Here is a 24,826-nt window from a genome sequence, read left to right on the forward strand (position 1 = left end):
AGGCCCAGCTGCTCCGCAGCATGTGGGATCCTCCCAGACCAGGGCTCGAACCCGTGTCCCCTGCATTGGCAGGCAGACTCTCAACCACTGCGCCACCAGGGAAGCCCCCTGGCCATTCATTTTTTATAATAAAAACACACTGCAGGTTTTTTGAGCTGATGTGCTCTTTGAGGCTCTGAAAGATTCTGACCCTGGGACAGGTGGAATCATTATTCTTCAGGGAGCAATTGTCTTTGCCTTAGTTAAGGCTGCCGTTGATCCTCGATTACCCATGTTAAATTGAGGGGAGCAGAGATTAAAAACATAAGATAATCAGAAAGTCATCAACTGTGCACAAACATTTGTCTCCAAGGATGAAAAGCTTACCGCTTTTCTCTCAAGGGATTTCAGAACTAGATAGAATAAAACATTCTTGATGAAAGGCAGGCAGGTCTTTTTTTTGCTTTTTGTTGTTGTTGTTGTTTTGTTTTTTACAAAAAGTAAAGCTGCCATATATTCCTTACTGCAAAAGAACATCAGAAATAGAAGAAGGATAAAAGCCAACAAAAGGTGATGCCACTGCGATCTGTACGCTGAAGGAAGGATGAGCCTTTGTGAACAGCCTGGCTGAAAAGAGAGGCCATGCTACATTCCAAGCCATGTGGATGGGCCCAGGGGGCGGCAGGGGCAAGGGGCACCCTTGGATATCTGGGGCCTCATCATGGGCACCACAGGCCTGGAGAGTGGACAAGAATGTAAGCCAAACTCACACAGGAACCTAGAAAGAATTATGCCTAGGTATTGAGAATACGTGAGACCGTTTCATTCGTCAGGTAGGAAACATCAGACTGCACAAATCATAGCAAAGCATTTAGAAATCTCACTGGTGCGCAGGAGGGAGCCGATCAAAGGAGCCGGCATTTGAGATGAAGTCTTGGCAATTAGTAGCTGAACCACGTTGGGCAGGTCACACTCGGAGCCTTGGTTTCTCCATCCTTGGTTGTCACGAGGATGAAATGAGTTAATCCGTAAGAAAGGTTTAACAGAGCTATGGGCGTATGATAAGCCCCTAATACATGTTCACAAATGTTATAATTATTGCTGTTGATATTACTGCCATCTTATCACAAAAAGTGATTTTCCCATTCCTTAAGTTTGGGCTACACTTAATGACTCCCTTGTAAAGAGTTTGGTATGAAAAGGGGTGAAAAGAATAACCTTTCAATGGAGAACCTGATAAACACTATCTTGGTCCAGTGACCAAGGTCAACATCCACAGTGATGTCATGTTCATCTTATGTACCCTCGATGTGATGTCGTGAAATAGCTCCTGACCTCTGTAGTATTCCTCCAAAATATCCATAACTCCAGTCTAGCCAGGAGTAAAACATCAGACAAACCCCCAAAGAGAAGGACGTTCTACAAAATACCAGACCAATAATCCTCAAAACTGTCAAAGTCTCCAAAAACAAGGAAAGTCTAAGAAACAGTCACAGCCCAGAGGATCCTAAGGAGACGTGATGACTAAGTGTAATGTGTATTCTGAATGGGATCCTGGGACAGAAAAAGGATATGAGGGAAAAACTAATGAAATCTGAATAAAGCATGATGTTTAGTTAATAATAATGTACCAATATTGGTTCATGAGTTGTGGCCCAGGTACCATGCTAAAGCGAAATGTTAACAGTAGGGAAAAATGAGTGAAAGTTTACCGGAACTCTCTGTACTAGCTTTGCAACTTTTCTGTAAAACTCTTGTTTAAAAAAAAGCTTATTTACCAACAGGCATATGAAAAGATGCTCAACATCACTAATGATCAGGGAAATGCAAATCAAAACCACAATGAGATATCACCTCACACCTGTTAGAATGGCTACCATCAAAAAGACCACAAATAATCACTTCTCAGCCTTTTGGCTAAGATCAAGTGTAAAAAGACCACAAATAACAAATGTTGGTGAGGATGCAGAGAAAAGGGGACCCTTGTACACTGTTGGTGGATGTAAATTGGTGCACTCACTTGGAAAGCAGTATGGAAGTTTCTCAATAAACTAAAAATAGAACTACCATATGAATCAGCAATTCCACTCTTGGGTATATATCAAAAAAACCAAAAACATTAATTCAAAAAGATACATGTACCCCAATGTTCATAGTAGCATTATTTACAATAGTCAAGACATGGAAGCAACCTAATTGTCAATCAACAGATGAGTGAAGGGCTTCCCTGGTGGCACAGTGGTTAAGAATCTGCCTGCCAATGCAGGGGACACAGGTCCGAGCCCTAGTCCGGGAAGATCCCACATGCCGCGGAGCAACTAAGCCCGCGTGCCACAACTACCGAGCCTGTGCTCTAGAGCACACGAGACACAACTACTGAGCCTGCATGCCACAACTACTAAAGCCCGCATGCCTAGAGCCTGTGCTCCACAACAAGAGAAGCCACCGCAATGAGAAGCCCGCACACCACAACAAAGAGTAGCCCCCACTCGCCACAACTAGAGAAAGCCCACATGCAGCAACGAAGACCCAACGCAGCCAAAAATAAATAAATAAATTTATTTAAAAAAAATAGACAGATGAGTGGATAAAGAGGATGTGATATATATATACAATGGAATACTACTCTGCCATAAAAAAGAATGACATTTTGCCATTTGCAGCAACATGGATGGACTTGGAGGGTATTATGCTAAGTGAAATAAGTCAGACAAAGACAAATACTGTACGATATCACTTATATGTGGAATCTAAAAATACAACAAACTAGTGAATAAAACAAAAAAGAAGCAGACTCACAGATGTAGAGAACAAACTAGTGGTTACCAGTGGGGAGAGGGAAGGAAGGAGGGGTAATACAGTTAGGGGATTTTTTTAAAAGGGTCATTATGGTTTCATATGTGTGAAACCTCTGAAAATTATAAAGCACTGAAGAATTTCAATATTTAAATTTTTAAGAATTTTAATAAACTTTAAGAATTTAAAAATAAAGTTACCTAAATATTGCAAAAAATGGCAAAAAAATTGTTTATTTAATAAATAAACAAAAGAGGCTGAAATGCCCTAAGGGCATTTCAAGTGGCTCTTCACACATTAGAAGGGAGAAGGGGCAGAGAGCAGACTTTACAGCCTCTGCGACCCAACATTGACCTAATGCGAGGTCAGTTTCCCACTGAGAAGCCCCCAGGCCCACTTCGTTGACCCAAGTCTATTTTCTCAGTAGTTGCCGTCCTCCCATCATGCTGTGGGGTCCCGCCCCCTGAAGGCCGTCCTCTGACATCAGCTTTTCCTCTCCTAGCGGCTGTGAACACAAGTCACCTCCATAACTCACATCTTTTCATTTTAAATGTTTGGCAAGGAAGCAGAAAGCGGATAAGCAATAGAGTCAACAGGGGATTTTACACAGGCTTACACTAAAGCTTGATTCTCTTTCTGAGACGGTAACTTTTAAAAGTGACCCAATACTTACTCAGCACATATTCAATGCCAAACATCAGTCTAAACAACACTTAATAAAGCAATTTCACATAATCTTTACAAACAGGCTACAAACAAGCTACCATTAGTATCACCATTTCACAGATGAGAAAATGGAAGTACAGATTATTTCAGTGACTTTTGCAATGTCACACACAGACCTGTATCCAGCTGGTTGTATCCAGGACCCAGTAAGAATGAAATTTAACAAATGTCCCCCACTCCCTACACAGAAAGTTGGACATAAAATTCAGTGAGAATAGAATGATGGGTCTCCAATCAGTTGTCCCCTTACCTCCAATGATGACTCTTAATTTAGAACCTTCCAGACAAATCACGATGTAGCTGTTTCGAAAGGTAAAACACATCTTCACTAATTGGTCTTTTTTCATCCATTAATTTACAACAGATATTTCGGATCTCTGAATCTCAGTCACCGACTGCCCTATTTCTATCTCACTTTAAGCCTCTGCCTTGGTTCGGGACTGAAATAGGACTGGGCATGGGCCGCAATTACCTTCTGCATTCAAAACACCTGATAACACAACATTGGAAATCAAATATACTTCAACAAAAAATTAAAAAGCTGAAAATTCAATGGATTGATTTTCAGACTTTGTCAAACTATCCCTAGTTTTATAACATTGCCTAATTTTTGGCCATGTTATAAACCCGTCCAAACTGGGTAATGCCCAGTCAAGTAGTCTTATTCCACAGGTGAAATGTTTGAGGTTCACTTCAAAATAAAAACAAGTCATTAACCATAACTAACAAGTCACTAACCATAGTTAACTGTAACTAACCCTAACCATAACTAGATTTATTGAGCATCTCCTAAGTAAGTAGACTGGGTGGGTGCTTTACAAAATATATTTTATACTAATAATGATGATTAAATAAGGCCTTATCCTTCCATTTTAGAGCTGGAGGAAACAGGCTTAGAGAAGTTAAGGTACTTACACGAAGTCAAACAGGTTGTAGGTAAATGAGTGAATATTAGAGCACTAATTCACCTAGTCCAAAACTTGATGATTTTCCACTAGTCCTCAAGCACCCTTCCCACTTCTGATCTTTCCCTGTGACCCATGACATCATTGTCACACTTGAATCTTCCCGGCCTCATTCAGGGCTTCTTCCTTCCCTCCTTCAAATGCTCTGTCTTTTATAGCATCCTCACAAGTCTGGCGTGTCAGCTTTCTCATCTGATAAAAATCGCCATGCAAAGTGAAGGCTGCTGCCACCATTGCCCCCTGGGTAACACCTGTGCATCTCACTGGGGACCTCTGAGAAAACCCCAGCTAGGAGTATTTGACGGCTGAACAAGCCGTCAAACTTCTGTGAGCCTCAGTTATTTTTTCTCCTAATAAATGTTGGCTGTCCTGTCTACCCAACATCTATGAAATATACACTAATCATTTTAGCAGAGGTTTCCCATTCCTAATTGCATTTTTAAGTAAAAGCTTACGGAGGAGGATGGGAAGGTCTATAGTCAATAAGCATCAGCTGTGCAGATTTCACGTAACAAGCACATGGCTAAGCACATTCATGCCGTTATTTTATTTAACACTCACAGCAACCTTATGGGGCAAAGTATTACTGATGAGATCATTCTGGCTCCAAGAGAGTAAAGGACTTGAAAAACACAACATAACTAAAGAAGCAGATATTTCTTAAATGTATATATGTATATATTTCTTAAATGTAATATGTTAAAGTGTTTTTAAAATTGTGAAGAATGTGACCTAGAAATTTAAACTAAGTGCATGAATGGGTTTCAGAAGTGGTATACTACCAGATCTCCCTCAGATTTAAAACTAAGAACCAAATATTACACCAGACACATACCAAAAGTAGCATGCTATTCTTCTGGGTTGCATAAGTGGCTTTCAACATATGATTACAGCATTTGATCACCTCTCTACTACTTAAAGATCTGGAATCACATGGCAATGTGAGCTCCTGCAGGATTAAATGCAGAATCTGTTCCTTGTTCTCTCCCTGGCACCTAACATTGTGCCTGAATTGAATCCAATAGAAACGAACTGAATCAAATGGAATCTTCTTGGGCAAGGGGAAAGATAACACCGTCATTAACATTTCAGCTGTTCTATGTTGCAGATATCAGATCTAATGTAGAAGATCCATGTGACTGACCTCTGGGGAGAATGATGTTAATATGACTGATGTTATTATTAATATCAGAATTCATGCAATAAAAATGAAATTATATTCTTGGAAGCCATGAGTTATTTATTAAGATAATTCATAAGAATGAAGATACTAACTACGACACTAATAGCTGACATTTATTAACCAAAAAATCATGCAAAGTATTTTCTGTGCATTTTTTTTTCTTTTTCTGCCTACTCTGAGTCCTAAGGGGATAATAATGTCTGGCTAAGGGTATCTCTATCGGACAGGTCACTTGAGGTTTATGCTATTGTTATCTACATATTATAGATAAGGAAAATGAGCCTTAGAGACGTGCAACCACTTGCCTAAGTTCATACACCTAGTGAATTACGGATCTGGAATGTGAATTCATGTCAAGTTCAAGTGTAGAGTTTGAACTCTACCCAGCCTCCTCTTGAGGTGTGAAGCCCAGCTCAAGGTAGATGGACCTGAGCTCCCCACACCCCCATCCCACCCTGCCCAGTAGCAAAAAGTGTGAGAACCAGCATCCACCACTCAGCTTGCTTCCTCTCTTTCTCTGATGCCCTTTCCATAAAGTTCAAAACCTCTTTATACCTGCCTTTAAACCAAATTGGTCTAGCTTTTCTCCCAAATTTTTCTTCTTAATGAGGTCTTTACTCCCCATCACCCCCTTACTACTTGCCTTTCTCCTTCTTCAGAGTACCTATTGAAAAGTCACACTATTTTGGTCTTTAGCACAAATCGATAGTCCACATGGGGAACAGATTTCCTCTCCCTTTAGGCTTCTGTGTCTGTAATCCACTTCTGAAACTGGAATGCAGAGAGGATGAAACCAGAGTCAGCTGTACCTTTCACGAGCACTGATACGTCATCCACGGAAGCCTGAATGGTACAAATGCCCTGCTGCAGGGTTTCTGAGACAGTGAGACAGACTCTGCAAGGGGCCCAAAATAAATCATGAATGAAATCACCTTCCTTGTGGGGGGCTGAAAAACAAACAGCCCCAGGTACATTGTTTATTTCCTAGGAATGCAATGCCCATGGCACCCTGAACACAGGAAGTGGCCTGTTTAACTGAAGGAGCAACGATCTTGAAGCCTGAAGACCTGGTTGGGTCTGTCTCTTACGAGGTACACAACCTTGGGCAGGTCACTTAACTTCTCTGAGTCTCAGTGTCCTCAGACACTAACACTAATGGAGCTAACATTCTTTCTTTAATGGTACACAATCCACCTGTATATAAGCCAGAAATCTACAAGTCATCCTTGTTTCTTCTCTCTCTTACCCCAAGAGCCAATCTGTTTCTGAATTCTGTTGATTTCGCATCTTAAGTGTCTCTCAAATGTCCCTGTCTCCATTCCCACAAGCTGTGTTAGTTCAGGCATCATGATGTCCTCTCTAGACTAATACAAAGTCCTTCTAACCCATCTCCCTGTTCCTAGTCCAGCACCACCATCAATCCTTTCTTCTCACGGCAGCTGGTTATCGAGCTAAAGTATGCATCTCATCATACTGAACCTGACTAAAAGCATTATAAGACTCTCCATCACTTATAGTATAAAATACAAATTTGCCAACCTATACTACAAAGCCCTCCATGACCTTGATCTTACCCACATATAAGAGTTAGGAATCTTTCAGATGCAAGTGACAGAAACACCTCTCCAATAGGCTTAATCACAAAGGAGAATTTACTGGCTTAGGAAACTAAAAAAGCCTGGGGTAGGCCAGGTACAACTGGGTCCAAAAGCTCAAACAGTCTCATTAGGAAGCAGTTTCTCCTCATCCTTTGCTTTGCTTTTCTCCATAGTGACTTTATTCTTGATTAGGGTCTTCCCACTCAATAACAAATTTGCCCCAGATGTTTCAGGCTTGCCTAGTCCTTATTTAGTAAACCCCTAGAAAGAGAACATCTTCTTTTCATTACTTTTAACAAAAGTCACAAGGCAAGGTCACAGTGGTCTGCCTTGGGTCATGGACCTAACCCTTAACTAGACAGTGTGACTAGGAGGGAAGTGGTGACGAGGCAGGGACATCCAGGAGGCTGGGCTGGGGCCGGTCGTGCCTGAAGTACACAACTTAACAATGCAGTTATCCAGAAAAATCAGACTGCTATCACAAAATAACGCTAGGCTTAAAATTACCACTTTATTTTATTCATGATTTTTTTGGAGATCAGGAATTCAAAAAGGGCTTAGCTCTTGCTTGGGGTCTCTCATGTGGTTGTGTTAGGGGAACCACTGACGGAAACCACCTGCCCTGGCCAGGCTCAATAGTAACCACTTGCGTGAGTTATCTTACAACAGGAGGTCCTGGTAAGGAACGCGGAACTTACAAGCTACCACCAACAGGAAGAATTCGGAAAAGGTCAAAAGGAGACAGGAGACGCCCGTCCATATGTCCTACCAACCTCCCAGAATGCTTCTCGATGGAATCCGTCTTGGCTGAGCGATGCACGCACCACCAGGAAGGACCCTGAGTCAGAAATGATTGGCCAGAGACAACCCGGAAACTACCCTCATTACCATAAAACCCGAGACCACGAGTCACGTGGCAGAGCAGTTCTCCTGGGTTCCCTGACCCTGCTACTCTCTGCCCGGGCGCCCCTTCCCAATAACGTCTCTTGCTTTTTCAGCACTTGTGTCTCCTCAGACAATTCATTTCTGAGTGTTAGACAAGAACCCACTCTCGGGCCCTAGAAGGGGTCCCCCTTCCTGCAACAGTTGCAGTCAGATGTGGGCTAGGTCTGTAGATATCTGAAGGGTTACCCGGGCTGGGTGTCCAAAATGGCTCCTTTACAAGATGATGTGGGTGCTGCCTGATGGGAACTCAGCTGGGCTGTCAACTGAATGCCTAAACATGCCTTCCTCCGCATGGGAACCTCCAAGAGAATGGACTTCTTACATGGTAGCCCAGGGCTCTGTGCACTGGCATTCCAGCAAAAGGGGGAAGCTGCATCACCTTTTCTGACCTTGCCTCTGAAGCCATGCCATGTCACTTTTCTGCGTTCTATTGATTACAAGTCTTCCCAGAGTCAAGGGGAAGGGACATGGACCGCACCTCTGGATAAGAGGAGTATCAAATGACTTGCAGCCACAATTATTTTCTATTGTTTTATGAACATATTCCCATCATTTCAACAATTTTTGTCTTTCTGGATGCATTTTTCTCTGTCTACAATATCCTTTACGTTTTCTTTGTCTGTCTACCAAGCTCTATTCTCCCAAGACACACCCCCACTGCAAAGCTTCTGCTTTCCTCTCTCCTTTGGGCCACATGCTGAGTACGTAACCCCTATAATATAGGGTTTTTTCCTAATGTATTATAACTCTTTACCTCTGCCTCTATCATCAGCCTTTCCTCCTTGAAGGCAGGGACAAAGTCTTATTTGCCTCTATACTTCACATATTCTCTCTCATAGGTCCTTAGGACATGTTTGCCAAATGACAGAGTTAGATTATAGAGCCAGAGAGCTTTTCAAATGTTAAAGTGCTATTCAAACAAAGGCTGTCATTATTTACAAGATAAGGGAGACTTTTACTAGGAGAATGTAATAGCTTCTGGTGATAGCTTTCTGCCTGGCAAATTCTAAATGGATAATCCACTGGCCTGTCAAAAAAAAATAAAAAACATTATTTAAATTTTTTTCTTTCTTTCTTTCTCCAGCTTAAATACTACTGACAACCAGTTGTTTGTCCTTTATCTGTTATTTAGATCACTGTTCTCCAGATTTTATCAAGTCATCTTTCCATGAAGCTGTCTTATCAGGCCATTGCTTCTCTACATCCTTTATAGTTTTGTACTTAATTTTTTATCATCTAATTTTCCTGGCCCACTACTTATCATCTTTAATTAGTCTTTTTTTTATTCAGTATATATTTTCTAAGGATCTGAGGGGCTACTATGTACCAGGCAATATGATGGACCCCAGGGATTCAGTGAAAAACAAGTTGCAGTCCCTCCAACAAGAAACTCAGTGCCTGGTGGAGAAAGAAAGTGTCAACAGAATGTGATAGATGTTAAGCCAGAGGCCTGCAGACAGGAGTATGGAGGTGGGTACTTACTCCTCTCTGGGGTGGATAAGAAAGACTGCAGGAGGAAACAGCAATGCACCTACAAAAGGGGGTAGTATTAAGACTCATAAAGAAGGAGACATCTCAATGAGAGAGAACATCCTGAGCCAAGGCATGGAGATAGAAAAGAATAAATGTGTGGAAGACCAACAAATAGTTTCATGTTCTTGCTATAAAGTATGAGACAGAAAATGGCAGATTTCTGAAGCTTCTAGCTCTCAGGGTTGTGAAAACTGTCTTGGTTTTCAGGCACTAGAGTCTCTGGAACTCTCTAACTGGGAATCTAGTTAATTACCCAAAGAGTTCAGGAAACAATCGCAGAAAATCAAACTCAAGGGAATTTTAAAAATTATTATGCAGCCGTTTATCCAAGCCAAGCAGAATTTGCTGCTAAAAAAAACCTACTCCAAGCTCTACATTTTACCACTTGAGAGACTTTGCAAACAATTTATTCATAGATTCTCAAGACTACATATGGTATCAAACAAGACTACATGATATTTCTCAGAAAGTTGCTGGGAAGATCACAAATGATGGTATAAGCAGAAGTTCCTTTTGTGGACAGTGGTTACTTTTGCATAGCTAGTTCTTTTTTTTTTTTTTGCCATTTTTACTGCTAAGAGAACACTTCTTTTTCCTTCTTTCTTTGGTATCACACCTTCCTTACTTCCCTCCATGTGTGATCATATGGCATTGGTCTGACCAATCAGAATACTATTTTGCCATGTCCATATTAAACAATGCAGGACTAAGCACTTGCCCCATTTTGGTTCATGGATGACCAAGTAGTTCCACCTGGTTCAATCGAATAAATCCTATGATTCATAAAAAATTTGAAAAAAGAGAGGCTTTCTTTCCAATGGAGCTGCTAAGTCAGTATAAGTCAAATAAAAAACCACTAAAGGGCAACAACAAATAAAGAAATGCCCAAGAAAGAAGACCACAGAAGAAAACAGAGCAGAGACAAGAGACAGGTAACTAATGATAAGATATGAACGCCAGGCTACATCTGTCTTTAAAATAAAAATACCATACATCTTGCAGTTGATAATTTCCATTTTTAAGTGAATTTTACTTTTGTTCCTATATCTTGCAACTAAAAAGAGTCCACTTTCCATGGTTTCAGTCACAGTCAACCGAGTTCTGAAAATATTAAATGGAAAATTCCAGGAACAAAAAATTCATAAAATTTAAATTGCACACCATTCTGAGTAGTGTGATGAAATCCCTCAGCATCCTGCTCCATCTCACCTGGGACATGAATCATGCCTTTGTTCAGGATATCCCATCAGTTAGTCACTTAGTAGCCGTTTGGTTACCAGATGGTCACAGTGTCACAATGCTTGTGTTCAAGTAACCCTTATTTTACTTAATAATGATCCCAAAGAACAAGAGTAATGATGCTGGTGATTCAGATATGCTAAAGAGAATCCATAAAGTGCTTCCTTTAAGTGAAAAGGTGGAAGTTCTTGACTTAATAAGAAAAAAAATGATATGATGAGGTTGCTAACATCTATAGTAAGAAAACTTCTTCTATCCATGAAACTGTGAAGAAAGAAAAAGAAATCCATGCTGGTTTTGCTTTCACACCTCAGACTGCAAAAGTTACAGCCCTAGTGCATGGTAAGTGTTTAGTTAAGATGCATTAAATTTGTATGATAAGATATTTTGAGAGAGAGAGAACTAAAGAGAAACCACGTTCACATAACTTTTATTACAGCATATTGTTATAATTGTTCTATTTTATGATTTGTTACTATTATCTCTTACTGTGCCTAATTTATAAATTAAACTTTAACATAGGTATGTATATATAGGAAGAAAACAGAGTATATATAGGGTTTGGTATTATTCGCAGTTTCAGGCATCCACTGGGGGTCTTAGAATGTATCCCCCGTGGATAAGGGGGGACTACTGTATACAAGGTTGTGTCATCTGAGATAGAAATAACTTTATTTCTCCCTTTCCAATCTGAATGTCTCTATTTCTTTTTCTTGCCTAATTCCTTTGGGTAGAATCTCCAATACAATGTTAAATAGAAATTGTGAGAATAGTCATTCTTTTCTGTTCCTGATCTTAGGAGGAAAGAATTAAGTCTTTCACCATTAAGCATGATGTTAGCTGTGAGGTTTTGTTTTGTTTTGTTCTGTTTTTATAAGAGAGATCCTAAATGATCAAGGAAGAATTTTGTGGTACAGTAGTTTGGCTTTTGAAGAAAGGACATCAAGAAAAGATGAAAAAAATGGATGAGAATTGGATTTTGTACATTTAGGTTTTGAGTCTTTCTTGGTATTAGAAGATACTGTAGCTGCCCTATTGTAAACATAATTCACAATAAATATTCTTGCCCCCAGAGTGAATTCTCATCTCAAATAAGTACACTTTCTTCCAATTTGCTGATGTCATGAAAGAATAATCTGTCCGATCTACATATGAATTCAATTCTAAGCTTATTTTGCCATCTAACTCATTTAACCTAATGATGGAAATTACTAATAAGAAGATCACACAAGTTGATAAGTTGTTACAGTTGTGATGCAGTTGTCAAATCCTAATAATCGGTGAAGGAATTTGGCTTTTTCTTGGCTAGCAACTTTTCTTTCAGCCCTTGCATTTAGAAAATTGGTGGATGTGAACAATTATTCATTTACTCACTCAGCAAATACTTGCCAAGTCCCTACCTGTTGGCAGGCACTACATGGTAGGCAGCTTCTAAAATGACTCCCAACAACCACCGCCCCCCAAAAAATTTCCTACCTGGCCCTTTACAAAAGTTTGGCAACCCCTGCATTAGAAACAAGTCTAGCCTACACTTGAGGGGAGGAGATTCACAAGGGCATGAATACCAGGAAGCTGGGGTCTTTGGGAGCTGTGAGTTTTTTGTAGATGTCTTTTATCAGAGTGAGGAAGTTCTATTTTATTCCTTGTTTGTTGAGCTTTTATTATTATTATTATTACAAAAAGATATTGGATTTTGGCAAATGCTTTTTCTGTGTTTATTGAGCAAGATACATTCTTGCCATAATTGCTGACTTCAAAGAAAAAGAAAAAATATTTGGGCATATAGGCAAAAAGCCAAAGTAACTATAAAGAAAAGAAAATCAAATCACCATCAGAAGTCTCAACATCAAAGTTTTATGCCAAAAGAAAATGGAGTAATATATTTAAGATACTCAAGGAAAGTAAATGTGAGCCAAAGATTTTATATCCAGCCAAATAAACTTTCAAACATAACAGCAGAAGACAATCAAAATATAAGAATTCAGAGAATAATGTTACCATGAGCCCACACAGCCTATGACTATAATTAAAGAATAAACTTTAAAAATCATAACAAGTCAATTTAAAATAAATTTTAGAGGCACCTATTTTTAGGAAAAAATAGCTTACCAAAACTAACACTAAGGGAAACAAAATGAGAAGAGACTTCACTCATGAAAGAAATTACACCAGTAATTAAAAATTTATCCCAACACACAGAGAAAACTTCAGACTTCCAGAAAATAGAAAAAAACAAAACAAAACACTTCCAAATTCATTTCATGAAGCTAGGATAAACTTGAGGACAGTGAGAACAAGGAAAATTAACAACTGGGTGAACTTACGAATATAAACGTAAATATCCTGAGAATATATTAGCACTATATAACCACAGCACTACATAAAATTATTGCCTTATTGTGACCAAGTTACGTTTTCTCCAGTAATGTAGGAATAGTTTAATATTAGAAAATTAATGTATTTCATAATATTAAGAGATTGAAAGAGAACCACATAGTTCATCTCAACAGATGCAGCAAAACCAGGCATTAAATGAAATTTTAGTCAACACCCACTCATGATAAAGAAATTAGCACAGAAAGAATAGAAGGGAACTTCCTTAATTTGTTTAAGGACATGCCTCTAAATCTACTTGCATAGTACTTAATGTTAAAGGGAAGAAACAAAACCCTCATTATTTAGATATGATTATCTACATTAAAAACAAAAGATAATATACACACATTTTGTTAACTAATGAGTGTTCAATTGCATTTCTATTCTTTATTATTATTTTATTCCCATTATTTAACTACAAATAAGAAATTAGCAAATGTAATTTTTAGTAGTACAATGTACTATTTTAGAAATAGATTTAACAGAAGATATGTAATATTTTAAAAGAAAAATTTAAAACTTTATTTTAAAGTTAAATCAATTTAAATAAATGGAGAAATAAGAATCAACATGGTAAAGATGTCAATTCTTCCAAAATTAATTTCTAAATTCATGCCACTCACAATATTGATATGTTTTTCATAGAATATAAGAAGTCAGTTTTAAAATTAATGTGTAATGCAAAGGCCCAGGAATAGCTCAGGGAACTTTAAAGAAAATCAAGGTTGAAGATTTTTACCACCAGATATCAAAATTTATTATAAGTCTATCATAATTATGATAACATGGTATTGGTAGATTTAGGTAAATTGACCAATGGAACAGAGAGTCAGAACCAGATCCATGCATAGGAAGGAGCCATCTAAGTCAGAGAAGATGTTGAAGATCAGAGGGCAGATGACAAGCTATCTACAAGTGGTACTGGGACATATATGGCGAAAAGAAACTTAACTACATACTGAACCAAAAATCAATTCTTGGTGAGGTAGGGATCTAAATGTGAAAAGCAAAATCCTCAAAACATGGAGAAGAATACCCGAACCAATTTTCTGACACTGGAGTGTTCATTAAGTAAAACATGAAAAACATAAATAAAAATTAATAAATTCAACTATATTAAAAGCTTCCGTTCATCAAAAGACACCAAAAACATACACACTACATATCAGAAACCAAAGATTTTGTTAATAATATGACAAAAGATGAGCATATGTACATGTATGTGTGTGTATCCACCCCGGCAGACATATACTTTCTACCTACTTATAAAATAAGTAATAATAAATTTAAAACATTGATAAAGCATATGAAGCCAGTGCGATAAAAGAAACCCAAATAGATTAAAAAAAGATGAAATCTGTTCACTGTCATGCATAATCATAAAAGTGGTCATTAAAACTACAATGGAAAACCATTTTATACCTATATGATAGGCAAAAATATTTAAAGAATTGCGAAAGATTTGAAGAAATAGGGTATTTTACATGCTGATGGGTATGAACTGATACAACCCCTTTGGGAATAATTTGACAACATCTAATTAATTTGAGGATAGTCATACCCTATAACCCTTCAATTCCTTTTCTAGGTATAGAGCTACTTTCATACCTATGAACATGCATAGCCATGTCCATCATCTGATGAATGGACAAATAATTTATGGCATACTTATAAAATAGAATATGATACAGGAGTAAAAATGACCAGAGCTACAGGTATCAACATGGATGCATCTGAAAAAAAATCACACTGAGGAAATATAAAAGGCAAGTTACAGAAAAACTACCATCTGACACCTCTTAGACGAAAATTTAAACTACGTGAAACAGTGCTAAAAATACTAAAGCTACATAAATGTGCCATAAAAGAACACAGAGCTTATGAAAATGATAAATACCAAAGTTTGATGTGTAGTTACCTTTGCAGGTGTGATAAGAGATTCAACCGAATTAGTCATGACGTTTCTTTTTTAGGTGGTGGTGGGTACTTAGCATTTGCTATACTATCCTCTACACCTTTTTGTATGTCCAAAATATTTCATAATAATAATTTTTAAAAGAAAAACCTCATACTATCACGGAGAGATGTTTTTAATATATTACAGGTAAACACAGTGAAATATATATAAACACCTATCATATGCACCACCCATTAGAAAAAAAATGTTCACGAAAAAATAAATGCAAAATAAAAGAACGGAAGGATACATACTATAATGTCAAGAGTCCATAGAACTTGCTAGATTACAGTTGTTTTTAGTTTATTTATTTGTGTTTTCTGCTTCATTTTTTCTAGAGAGCATAATTAACTCTTAATGAATCTGCTGAATTAATAAACATTTTTAATGTCACAGTTATAATCATAACAATCAATGCACTTGTGCTGAAATGTCAAACATAATCAGAAAACGCTTCAGAACTACACTTCTCCATGCAGTACTTTGACTTAGTTGACTAACTCTCAAACAGGACAATACCCCAGTCCTCCATGAGCTTACCGATTAAAAACAGATGACAAAAAAGGGAACCAGAGCTATACATTAAGCATTAAAGTATTGCATTTGACTTTCAGTGCTCTCCGACATTTTGGACATATGGACAGTCTCCACTCTGCCTTATCAGTTCTGGGAAAGAGCTAATGCTTTTCCCCAGAGTGTGAAATAGCTGTCAAACATGCCTTTTTTGCCACTGCCGTTTTCACACCAAATGCTCTTCTTTCTTTTTCGCACAAGGACAAGATAGCACTGCAGCCTCCCCCGGCTGTGGGAAATGGATATAACTGAAGCATGATCTGTGTCGGGGTTTGTTTTTAACTCACCTCCTCAGTGAGCACGCCTCCTGTCCTCGGAGCAGGCCAGCTCAGTGTGGGTGTCCAGTGCTTCCAAACCTCGCTCTGCAGCCCAACCTGGGATAAAACAGAAATAATGAAAATGTCCTATGTTTCCCTGCACCATTTGACTCCTACCAAGAAAACGGGAGAACTATCTCAGGTTATATAAAGGAAAGGTTCTTGAGATACAGGAACAGTTGCTGGTCATTTTACAGCTGGAGGTGAGAACCATCAGATAATCCACACCACCTGTATTGAGGGTGTTTGTTAACACATGATCAAAATATCACACCTAAATCTTATTTGCTGCTCACCGGCGCTCCATGCTGTGTTAAATGCTTTACATTCATCATCTCAATTCATCCTCCTGGAAACTCTATTAAGCTGATTCTATCTTACCAGCCCCATGTTGTAAATGCAGAAACTGAAGGTCAGAGAGAAGTTAAATGACTTGCCAAGGCCATGAAACTAGTAGATGATGGAGCTGGGATTGGAACCAGGTATCCTATCTCACACCTGAACCCTTAACCTCTCTACACCTGTCCTCAGAACCATTCAGAGAGTCCCTTTTAATTATCCTCCTATAGTTACTAGTGGTGGATATTTTAATCTCTGTTTACTGATGACGTAACGGAGTCTCTGAGAGATCCTGCCCAAACAACCAGAGCTATCCAACTTCAAAATCTATGCATTTAGCACTAGATCACATTCTCTTTCATAGATTCACAACCAAGATATGGTCTCTCTTCCAAGTCCTTCCTCACTCTGTTTCTCCATCTGCAAAAGAAAGGGAATCATATTGTCTCCCTTGAAAATCTCCATGGTTTTTACGGGATCAAATGCGATTCAGTGTAAAGGAACTTTGAAAAGTATAAAAACATAAGGAATTCAAATTTGCACCCATATTTCAGCTAAGTTTCCTTATCAGGCATCAACTATTAGAACATGCCAAATCCTTCCCATCTATGTTTAGAATGCTATGAGTAATAACACAGTCCCTATTCTCTGTTCATAGCAGAACTCAGATGATTCTGCTGTTACCCAGCCTTTTCCCAGATAGCCCTGTACTTTGAAGCTAAGCTGACTTTATCTCCAGGTTCAAGGGTGGACTCTAATAGGCCAAAGTCAATCGAAGTCATCTTGGTCCCTTGGACATAGTGATTCCTTTAGTTAACTTTGGCTTAAGGAAAACAGCACATGTATCCCCCTGACTAGGGGGGTTTAACTAAATTTGGGCCGATGAGGTGTGTACTGATGATATGGTATCCAGATGTGAAGCTGGAAACCAGAGTAGCCATTGTCCACCATAAAGGAGGTGGTCAGTGAACAATACTGACGCCACTGAAAGTGGTAAGAACTTCATAAATGTTATTTATGTTATTACGCTAAAATTTTTGATAGTTTCTGTCAAAAGTTTGATGTTCCTATACTCTTTCTCATTGGTAAGTATTTTTAGGACATCTTCATTCAAATTAGCGTATACAGTCTCCAATTCACCCTTGCTACAGAAGTCACCAATATTATTTCATCCAACTAATTGGTATGAAAAAGCAATCTCCTCTTTCCCCTCTTTCCCCTGTTATTGTCTCATTTTCTACAGCACTAACCTTTTATGCCTTTGTGGGCAGTGTGGGGGTAGAGAGGCATTTCCTGGCACAGGTAATGAGCTCCCAGTTCTGTTTCCACTCAGAAAAGGCATGAGCTGCAATAACTCATAACTAACGTGCATTTCACAATTTACCATTTGTTAAGCATAATTCCCTCAAATTGATTTGTTCTAAGTTTCACCTTGCTTTGTGAATTTGAAGTGTCTTTCCCTTCACTGGGAAGCGCCACTGTGTAAGCCTCTTATTTTTCCTTGGAAAATAAGAAATGTTATCAAAATCAAATAACTTGCTTTTTAGAATTAGAATGCTCTTGTCAAAGAATTGTGCACTCACAAAGGAAAGACATTTCTTCCATCTCCTTAGAAGAGGAGTTTTGAGATGGAGAAAATATAATGAGTGGGTTTCCTCCACCCCAGGACTGGCCCTCACATAGGTACTCAGGTTTCTCTTTGTGCCCCTCCCAATTCTGTATTTCCAGGTGGCCAATTACTTGTAGCCAGGAAAAAGCTAATTTACATTAACTAGCTCCCAGCAAATTTGTCTCCTTAAATGCTCTTAAATTCTCCCCTTTTTTTATCCCTCACAGCAGCTGCTGCCCCATTTCAAAGCCCCATTGCTCTCCCCTAGATTATTCAACAGCCTTCTCACCATTTTCCCCTCCATCCTATTTCTCCTTCTCCCAGTGTCTACACCTTATTCCTGCCGCAGCTGTCTTTCTAAAAGGCAAATCCGATGATCACTTCCCTCTCCTATGTAAAACCTCTCAACAGCTGTCGTTTTGTCTGGATAAAATTCCAACTCCATGGTCTAGTGTCAAGACCCTTTATGATCTGGCCCTGATGCATGGACAGCCACGTGTCTGGCCACTCCTGTCATGTATCTTTGCCGCGCTACAACTTGTTCACTGCAGTTACAATACTGGGTCTCTGACAAAATAGAGTGGGGCTGAATTTTGAAAGAAAAGCTTTTTAATAAAATAAGCTCTTCGTCCTGTATATTTTTCTAAAAGTTTTTCTTTTCACATATGGTGTTTTTAAGTCCCTAGCATTGATTTTTGGGTATAATGTAAGGTAGGAATCTGTCATTATTGTTTTCATATGAGCAACTAGTTGAATCAATGGCATTTAACTAACTAACATCTTTCAGGTAGACATTGTCAATTTTTAGAATTTTAAAAGAGATCTTAGAAATGTTTTTTGAGGGTAGGTGAGCAAAAGCTCTTTAAAATTTGACTCCACCCAGTTTTTCAGTGTAGGAAGGATCTCTTTTTTTTTTTTTTTGGTCTTCGGAAGGTGTGTGATTTACTGGGTCTTTTTTTAAAATTTTATTTATTTATGTTTTTGAATTTTATTTTATTTCTTTTTTTATACAGCAGGTTCTTATTAGTCATCCATTTTATACACATCAGTGTATACATGTCAATCCCAATCGCCCAATTCATCCCACCCCCACCCCCTACCCCCACCGCTTTCCCCCTTTGGTGTCCATACATTTGTTCTCTACATCTGTGTCTCAATTTCTGCCCTGCAAACCGGTTCATCTGTACCATTTTTCTAGATTCCACATATATGCATTAATATACGATATCTGTTTTTCTCTTTTTGACTTACGTCACTCTGTATGACAGTCACTAGATCCATCCACGTCTCAACAAATGACTCAATTTCGTTCCTTTTTATGGCTGAGTAATATTCCATTGTATACATGTACCACATCTTCTTTATCTATTTGTCTGTCGATGGGCATTTAGGTTGCTTCCATGACCTAGCTATTGTAAATAGTGCTGCAATGAACATTCGGGTGCATGTGTCTTTTTGAATTACGGTTTTCTCTGGGTATATGCCCAGTAGTGGGATTGCTGGGTCATATGGTAATTCTATATTTAGTTTTTTAAGGAACCTCCATACTGTTCTCCATAGTGACTCTATTAATTTACATTCCTACCAACAGTGCAAGAGGGTTCCCTTTTCTCCACACCCTCTCCAGCATTTTTTCTTTGTAGATTTTCTGATGATGCCCATTCTAACTGGTGTGAGGTGATACCTCATTGTAGTTTTGATTTGAATTTCTCTAATAATTAGTGTTGTTGAGCAGCTTTTCATGTGCTTCTCGGCCGTCTGTATGTCTTCTTTGGAGAAATGTCTATTTAGTTCTTCTGCCCATTTTTGCATTGGGTTGTTTGTTTTTTTAGTATTGAGCTGCATGAGCTATTTATATATTTGGGAGATTAATCCTTGGTCCGTTGATTCATTTGCAAATATTTTCTCCCATTCTGAGGGTTGTCTTTTCGTCTTGTTTGTAGTTTCCTTTGCTGTGCAAAAGCTTTCAAGTTTCGTTAGGTCCCATTTGTTTATTTTTGTTTTTATTTCCATTACTCTAGGAGGTGGGTCAAAAAAGATCTTACTGTGATTTATGTCAAAGAGTGTTCTTCCTATGTTTTCCTCTAAGAGTTTTATAGTGTCTGGTCTTACATTTAGGAATCTAATCCATTTTGAGTTTATTCTTGTGTATGCTGTTAGGGACTGTTCTAATTTCATTCTTTTACATGTAGCTGTCCAGTTTTCCCAGCACCACTTATCGAAGAGACTGTCTTTTCTCCACTGTATATGCTTGCCTCCTTTGTCATAGATTAGTTGACCATAGGTGCGTGGGTTTACCTCTGGGTTTTCTAACCTGTTCCATTGACCTATATTTCTGTTTTTGTGCCAGTACCATATTGTCGTCATTACTGTAGCTTTTTAGTATATTCTGAAGTCAGGGAGTCTGATTCCTCCAGCTCCGCTTTTTCCCCTCAAGACTGCTTTGGCTATTCGGGGTCTTTTATGTCTCCATACAAATTTTAAGATTTTTTGTTCTAGTTCTGTAAAAAATGCCCTTGTAATTTGATAGGGATTGCATTGAATCTGTAGGTTGCTTTGGGTAGTATAGTCATTTTCACAATATTGATTCTTCCAATCCAAGAACATGGTATATCTCTCCATCTGTTTGTAACATCTTTAATTGCTTTCATCAGTGTCTTATAGTTTTCTGCATACAGGTCTTTTGTCTCCCTAGGTAGGTTTATTCCTAGGTATTTTATTCTTTTTCTTGCAATGGTAAATGGGAGTGTTTCCTTAATTTCTCTTTCAGATTTTTCATCATTAGTATGTTGGAGTGCAAGAGATTTCTGTGCATTAATTTTGTATCCTGCTACTTTACCAAATTCATTGATTAGCTCTAGCAGTTTTGTGGTGGCATCTTTAGGATTCTCTATGTATAGTGTTATGTCATCTGCAAACAGTGACAGCTTTACTTCTTCCTTTCTGATTTGGATTCCTTTTATTTCTTTTTCTTCTTTGATTGCTGTGGCTAGGACTTCCAAACCTATGTTGAATAACAGTGGTGAGAGTGGACATCCTTGTCTTGTTCCTGATCTTAGAGGAAATGCTTTCAGTTTTTCACCATTGAGAATGATGTTTCCTGTGGGTTTGTCATATATGGCCTTTATTATGTTGAGGTAGGTTCCCTCTATGCCCACTTTCTGGAGAGTTTTTATCATAAATGGGTGTTGAATTTTGTCAAAAGCTTTTTCTGCATCTATCGAGATGATCATATGGTTTTTATTCTTCAATTTGTTAATATGGTGTATCACATTGATTGATTTGCATATATTGAAGAATCCTTGCATTCCTGGGATAAACCCCACTTGATCATGGTGTATGATCCTTTTAATGTGTTGTTGGATTCTGTGTGCTAGTATTTTGTTGAGGATTTTTGCATCTATATTCATCAGTGATATTGGTCTGTAATTTTCTTTTTTTGTAGTATCTTTGTCTGGTTTTGGTATCAGGGTGATGGTGGCCTCGTAGAATGAGTTTGGGAGTATTCCTTCCTCTGCAGTTTTTTGGAAGAGTTTGAGAAAGATGGGTGTTAGCTCTTCTCTAAATGTTTGATACAATTCACCTGTGAAGTCATCTGGTCCTGGACTTTTGTTTGTTGGAAGATTTTTAATCACAGTTTCAATTTCATTACTTGTGATTGGTCTGTTCATATTTTCTATTTCTTCCTGGTTCAGTCTTGGAAGATTATACCTTTCTACGAATTTGTCCATTTCTTCCAGGTTGTCCATTTTATTGGCATAGAGTTGCTTGTAGTAGTCTCTTAGGATGCTTTGTATTTCTGCAGTGTCTGTTGTAATTTCTCCTTTTTCATTTCTAATTTTATTGATTTGAGTCCTCTCCCTCTTTTTCTTGATGAGTCTGGCTAATGGTTTATCAATTATGTTTATCTTCTCAAAGAACCAGCTTTTAGTTTGATTGATCTTTGCTATTGTTTTCTTTGTTTCTATTTCATTTATTTCTGCTCTGATCTTTATGATTTCTTTCCTTCTGCTAACTTTGGGTTTTGTTTGTTCTTCTTTCTCTAGTTCCTTTAGGTGTAAGGTTAGATTGTTTATTTGAGATTTGTCTTGTTTCTTGAGGTAGGTTTGTATAACTATAAACTTCCCTCTTAGAACTGCTTTTGCTGCATCCCATAGGTTTTGGATCGTCGTGTTTTCATTATCATTTGTCTCTAGGTATTTTTTGATTTCCTCTTTGATTTCTTCAGTGATCTCTTGGTTATTTAGTAACATTGTTTAGCCTCCATGTGTTTGTGTTTTTTATGTTTTTTTCCCTATAATTAATTTCTAATCGCATAGCATTGTGGTCAGAAAAGATGCTTGATATGATTTCAATTTTCTTAAATTTACTGAGGCTTGATCTGTGACCCAAGATGTGATCTATCCTGTAGAATGTTCTGTGCGCACTTGAGAAGAAAGTGTAATCTGCTGTTTTGGGATGGAATGTCCTATAAATATCAATTAAATCTATCTGATCTATTGTGTCATTTAAAGCTTGTGTTTCCTTATTAATTTTCTGTTTGGATGATCTGTCCATTGGTGTAAGTGAGGTGTTAAAGTCCCCCACTATTAGTGTGTTACTGTCAATTTCCTCTTTTATAGCTGTTAGCAGTTGCCTTATGTATTGAGGTGCTCCTATGTTGGGTGGTGCATATATATTTATAATTGTTATGTCTTCTTCTTGGATTGGTCCCTTGATCATTATGTAGTGTCCTTCCTTGTCTCTTGTAACATTCTTTATTTTAAAGTCCATTTTATCTGATATGAGTATAGCTACTCCAGCTTTCTTTTGATTTCCATTTGCATGGAATATCTTTTTCCATCCCCTCACTTTCAGTCTGAATGTGTCCCTAGGTCTGAAGTGGGTCTCTTGTAGACAGCATATATATGGGTCTTGTTTTTGTATCCATTCAGTAAGCCTGTGTCTTTTGGTTGGAGCATTTAATCCATTCACATTTAAGGTAATTATCGATATGTATGTTCCTTTTACCATTTTCTTAATTGTTTTGGGTTTGTTTTTGTAGGTCCTTTTCTTCTCTCGTGTTTCCCACTTAGAGAAGTTCCTTTAGCATTTGTTGTAGAGCTGGTTTGGTGGTGCTGAATTCTCTTAGCTTTTGCCTGTCTGTAAAGCTTTTGATTTCTCCTTCGAATCTGAATGAGATCCTTGCCAGGTAGAGTAATCTTGGTTGTAGGTTCTTCCCTTTCATCACTTTAAGTATATCATGCCACTCCCTTCTGGCTTGTAGAGTTTCTGCTGAGAAATCAGCTGTTAACCTTATGGGAGTTCCCTTGTATGTTATTTGTCGTTTTTCCCTTGCTGCTTTCAGTAATTTTTCTTTGTCTTTAATTTTTGCCAGTTTGATTACTATGTGTCTCGGCGTGTTTCTCCTTGGGGTTATCCTGTATGGGACTCTCTGCACTTCCTTGACTTGGGTGGCTATTTCCTTTCCCGTGTTAGGGAAGTTTTGACTATAATCTCTTCAAATATTTTCTCTGGTCCTTTCTCTCTCTCTTCTCCTTCTGGGACCCATATAATGCGGATGTTTTTGCGTTTAATGTTGTTCCAGAGGTCTCTTAGGCTGTCTTCATTTCTTTTCATTCTTTTTTCTTTATTCTGTTCTGTGGCAGCGAATTCCACCATTCTGTCTTCCAGGTCACTTATCCGTTCTTCTGCCTCAGTTATTCTGCTATTGATTCCTTCCAGTGTATTTTTCATTTCAGTTATTCATGTTGTTCATCTCTGTTTGTTTGTTCTTTAATTCTCCTAGGTCTTTGTTAAACATTTCTTGCATCTTCTCAATCTTTGCCTCCATTCTTTTTCTGAGGTCCTGGATCATCTTCACTGTCATTATTCTGAATTCTTTTTCTGGAAGGTTGCCTATCTCCACTTCATTTAGTTGTTTTTCTGGGGTTTTATCTTGTTCCTTCATCTGGTACATAGTGCTCTGCCTTTTTATCTTGTCTATCTTTCTGTGAATGTGGTTTTTTGTTCCACAGGCTGCAGGATTGTAGTTCTTCTTGCTTCTGCTGTCTGCCCTCTTGTGGATGAGGCTATCTAAGAGGCTTTTGCAGGTTTCCTCTAGGAAGGATTTCTTAAACAAGACACAAAGAGCACAATTCAAAAAGAAAAAAAAAGAGATAGATTCAACACATTAAACTTCATCAACAGGTCCTATAAACAAAGTGAAAAGATCAGCTGTAGACTGGAAATATACATTTGTCACATTTGACAAAGGGCTAATATCTAGGCTAATAAATTTGACAAAGGGCTAATATCTAGGCTATATAAAGAACACTTATAAATTAATAAAATGAAGAAAACAACAACAGAAATGTGGACAAAAGTTTTCCAAGAGGCCACTCAGAAAGAGGCAACCTAATCAACCTGTTTTAAAATGCTAAATGTTCTTAGTCATCAGGATATACATGATAAAAACACAAAAAAATGTTTTGTATGCCTAAAAATTTGTTAGGAGGGTAGATTTCATGTCATGTACTTTTACCATAATTAACAACAAACAATAAAAAGCAGCAGAAAAGAAAGGCAAATAAGACAAGTCTGTGGATACAGAATGCTAGTGAGGATGGGTCAGCGGTAACCCTTGTGCGTTGCTGATGGGAAGGTACGTGCGTGGTCCAGCTACTTGGGTACAATAGACCTTTGTTGCACT

General features: G+C 38.1%; 1 protein-coding gene and 1 long non-coding RNA gene across 3 annotated transcripts in view; one reads left to right on the forward strand and one right to left on the reverse strand.

Moving 5' to 3' along the window:
- Nucleotides 1–24,826, reverse strand: part of PPP2R2B (protein phosphatase 2 regulatory subunit Bbeta) — a 686,949-nt gene that overhangs the window by 518,489 nt on the left and 143,634 nt on the right. For both annotated transcript variants that reach the window (XM_082382725.1, XM_082382729.1), the window contains exon 2: nt 16,158–16,244. The gene's annotated coding sequence lies outside the window, so the exon portion shown is untranslated. The remainder of the gene's footprint in view (nt 1–16,157; nt 16,245–24,826) is intronic.
- The window catches only part of LOC309624596, a 467,785-nt gene continuing 462,007 nt past the window's right edge, over nt 19,049–24,826 (forward strand). The window contains exon 1 of the long non-coding RNA XR_014242047.1: nt 19,049–19,735. This is a non-coding gene — a long non-coding RNA (uncharacterized lncRNA). The remainder of the gene's footprint in view (nt 19,736–24,826) is intronic.

The sequence above is a fragment of the Balaenoptera borealis genome, assembly GCF_965194805.1.
Source record: "Balaenoptera borealis genome assembly, chromosome: 2".
Lineage (NCBI taxonomy): Eukaryota > Metazoa > Chordata > Mammalia > Artiodactyla > Balaenopteridae > Balaenoptera > Balaenoptera borealis.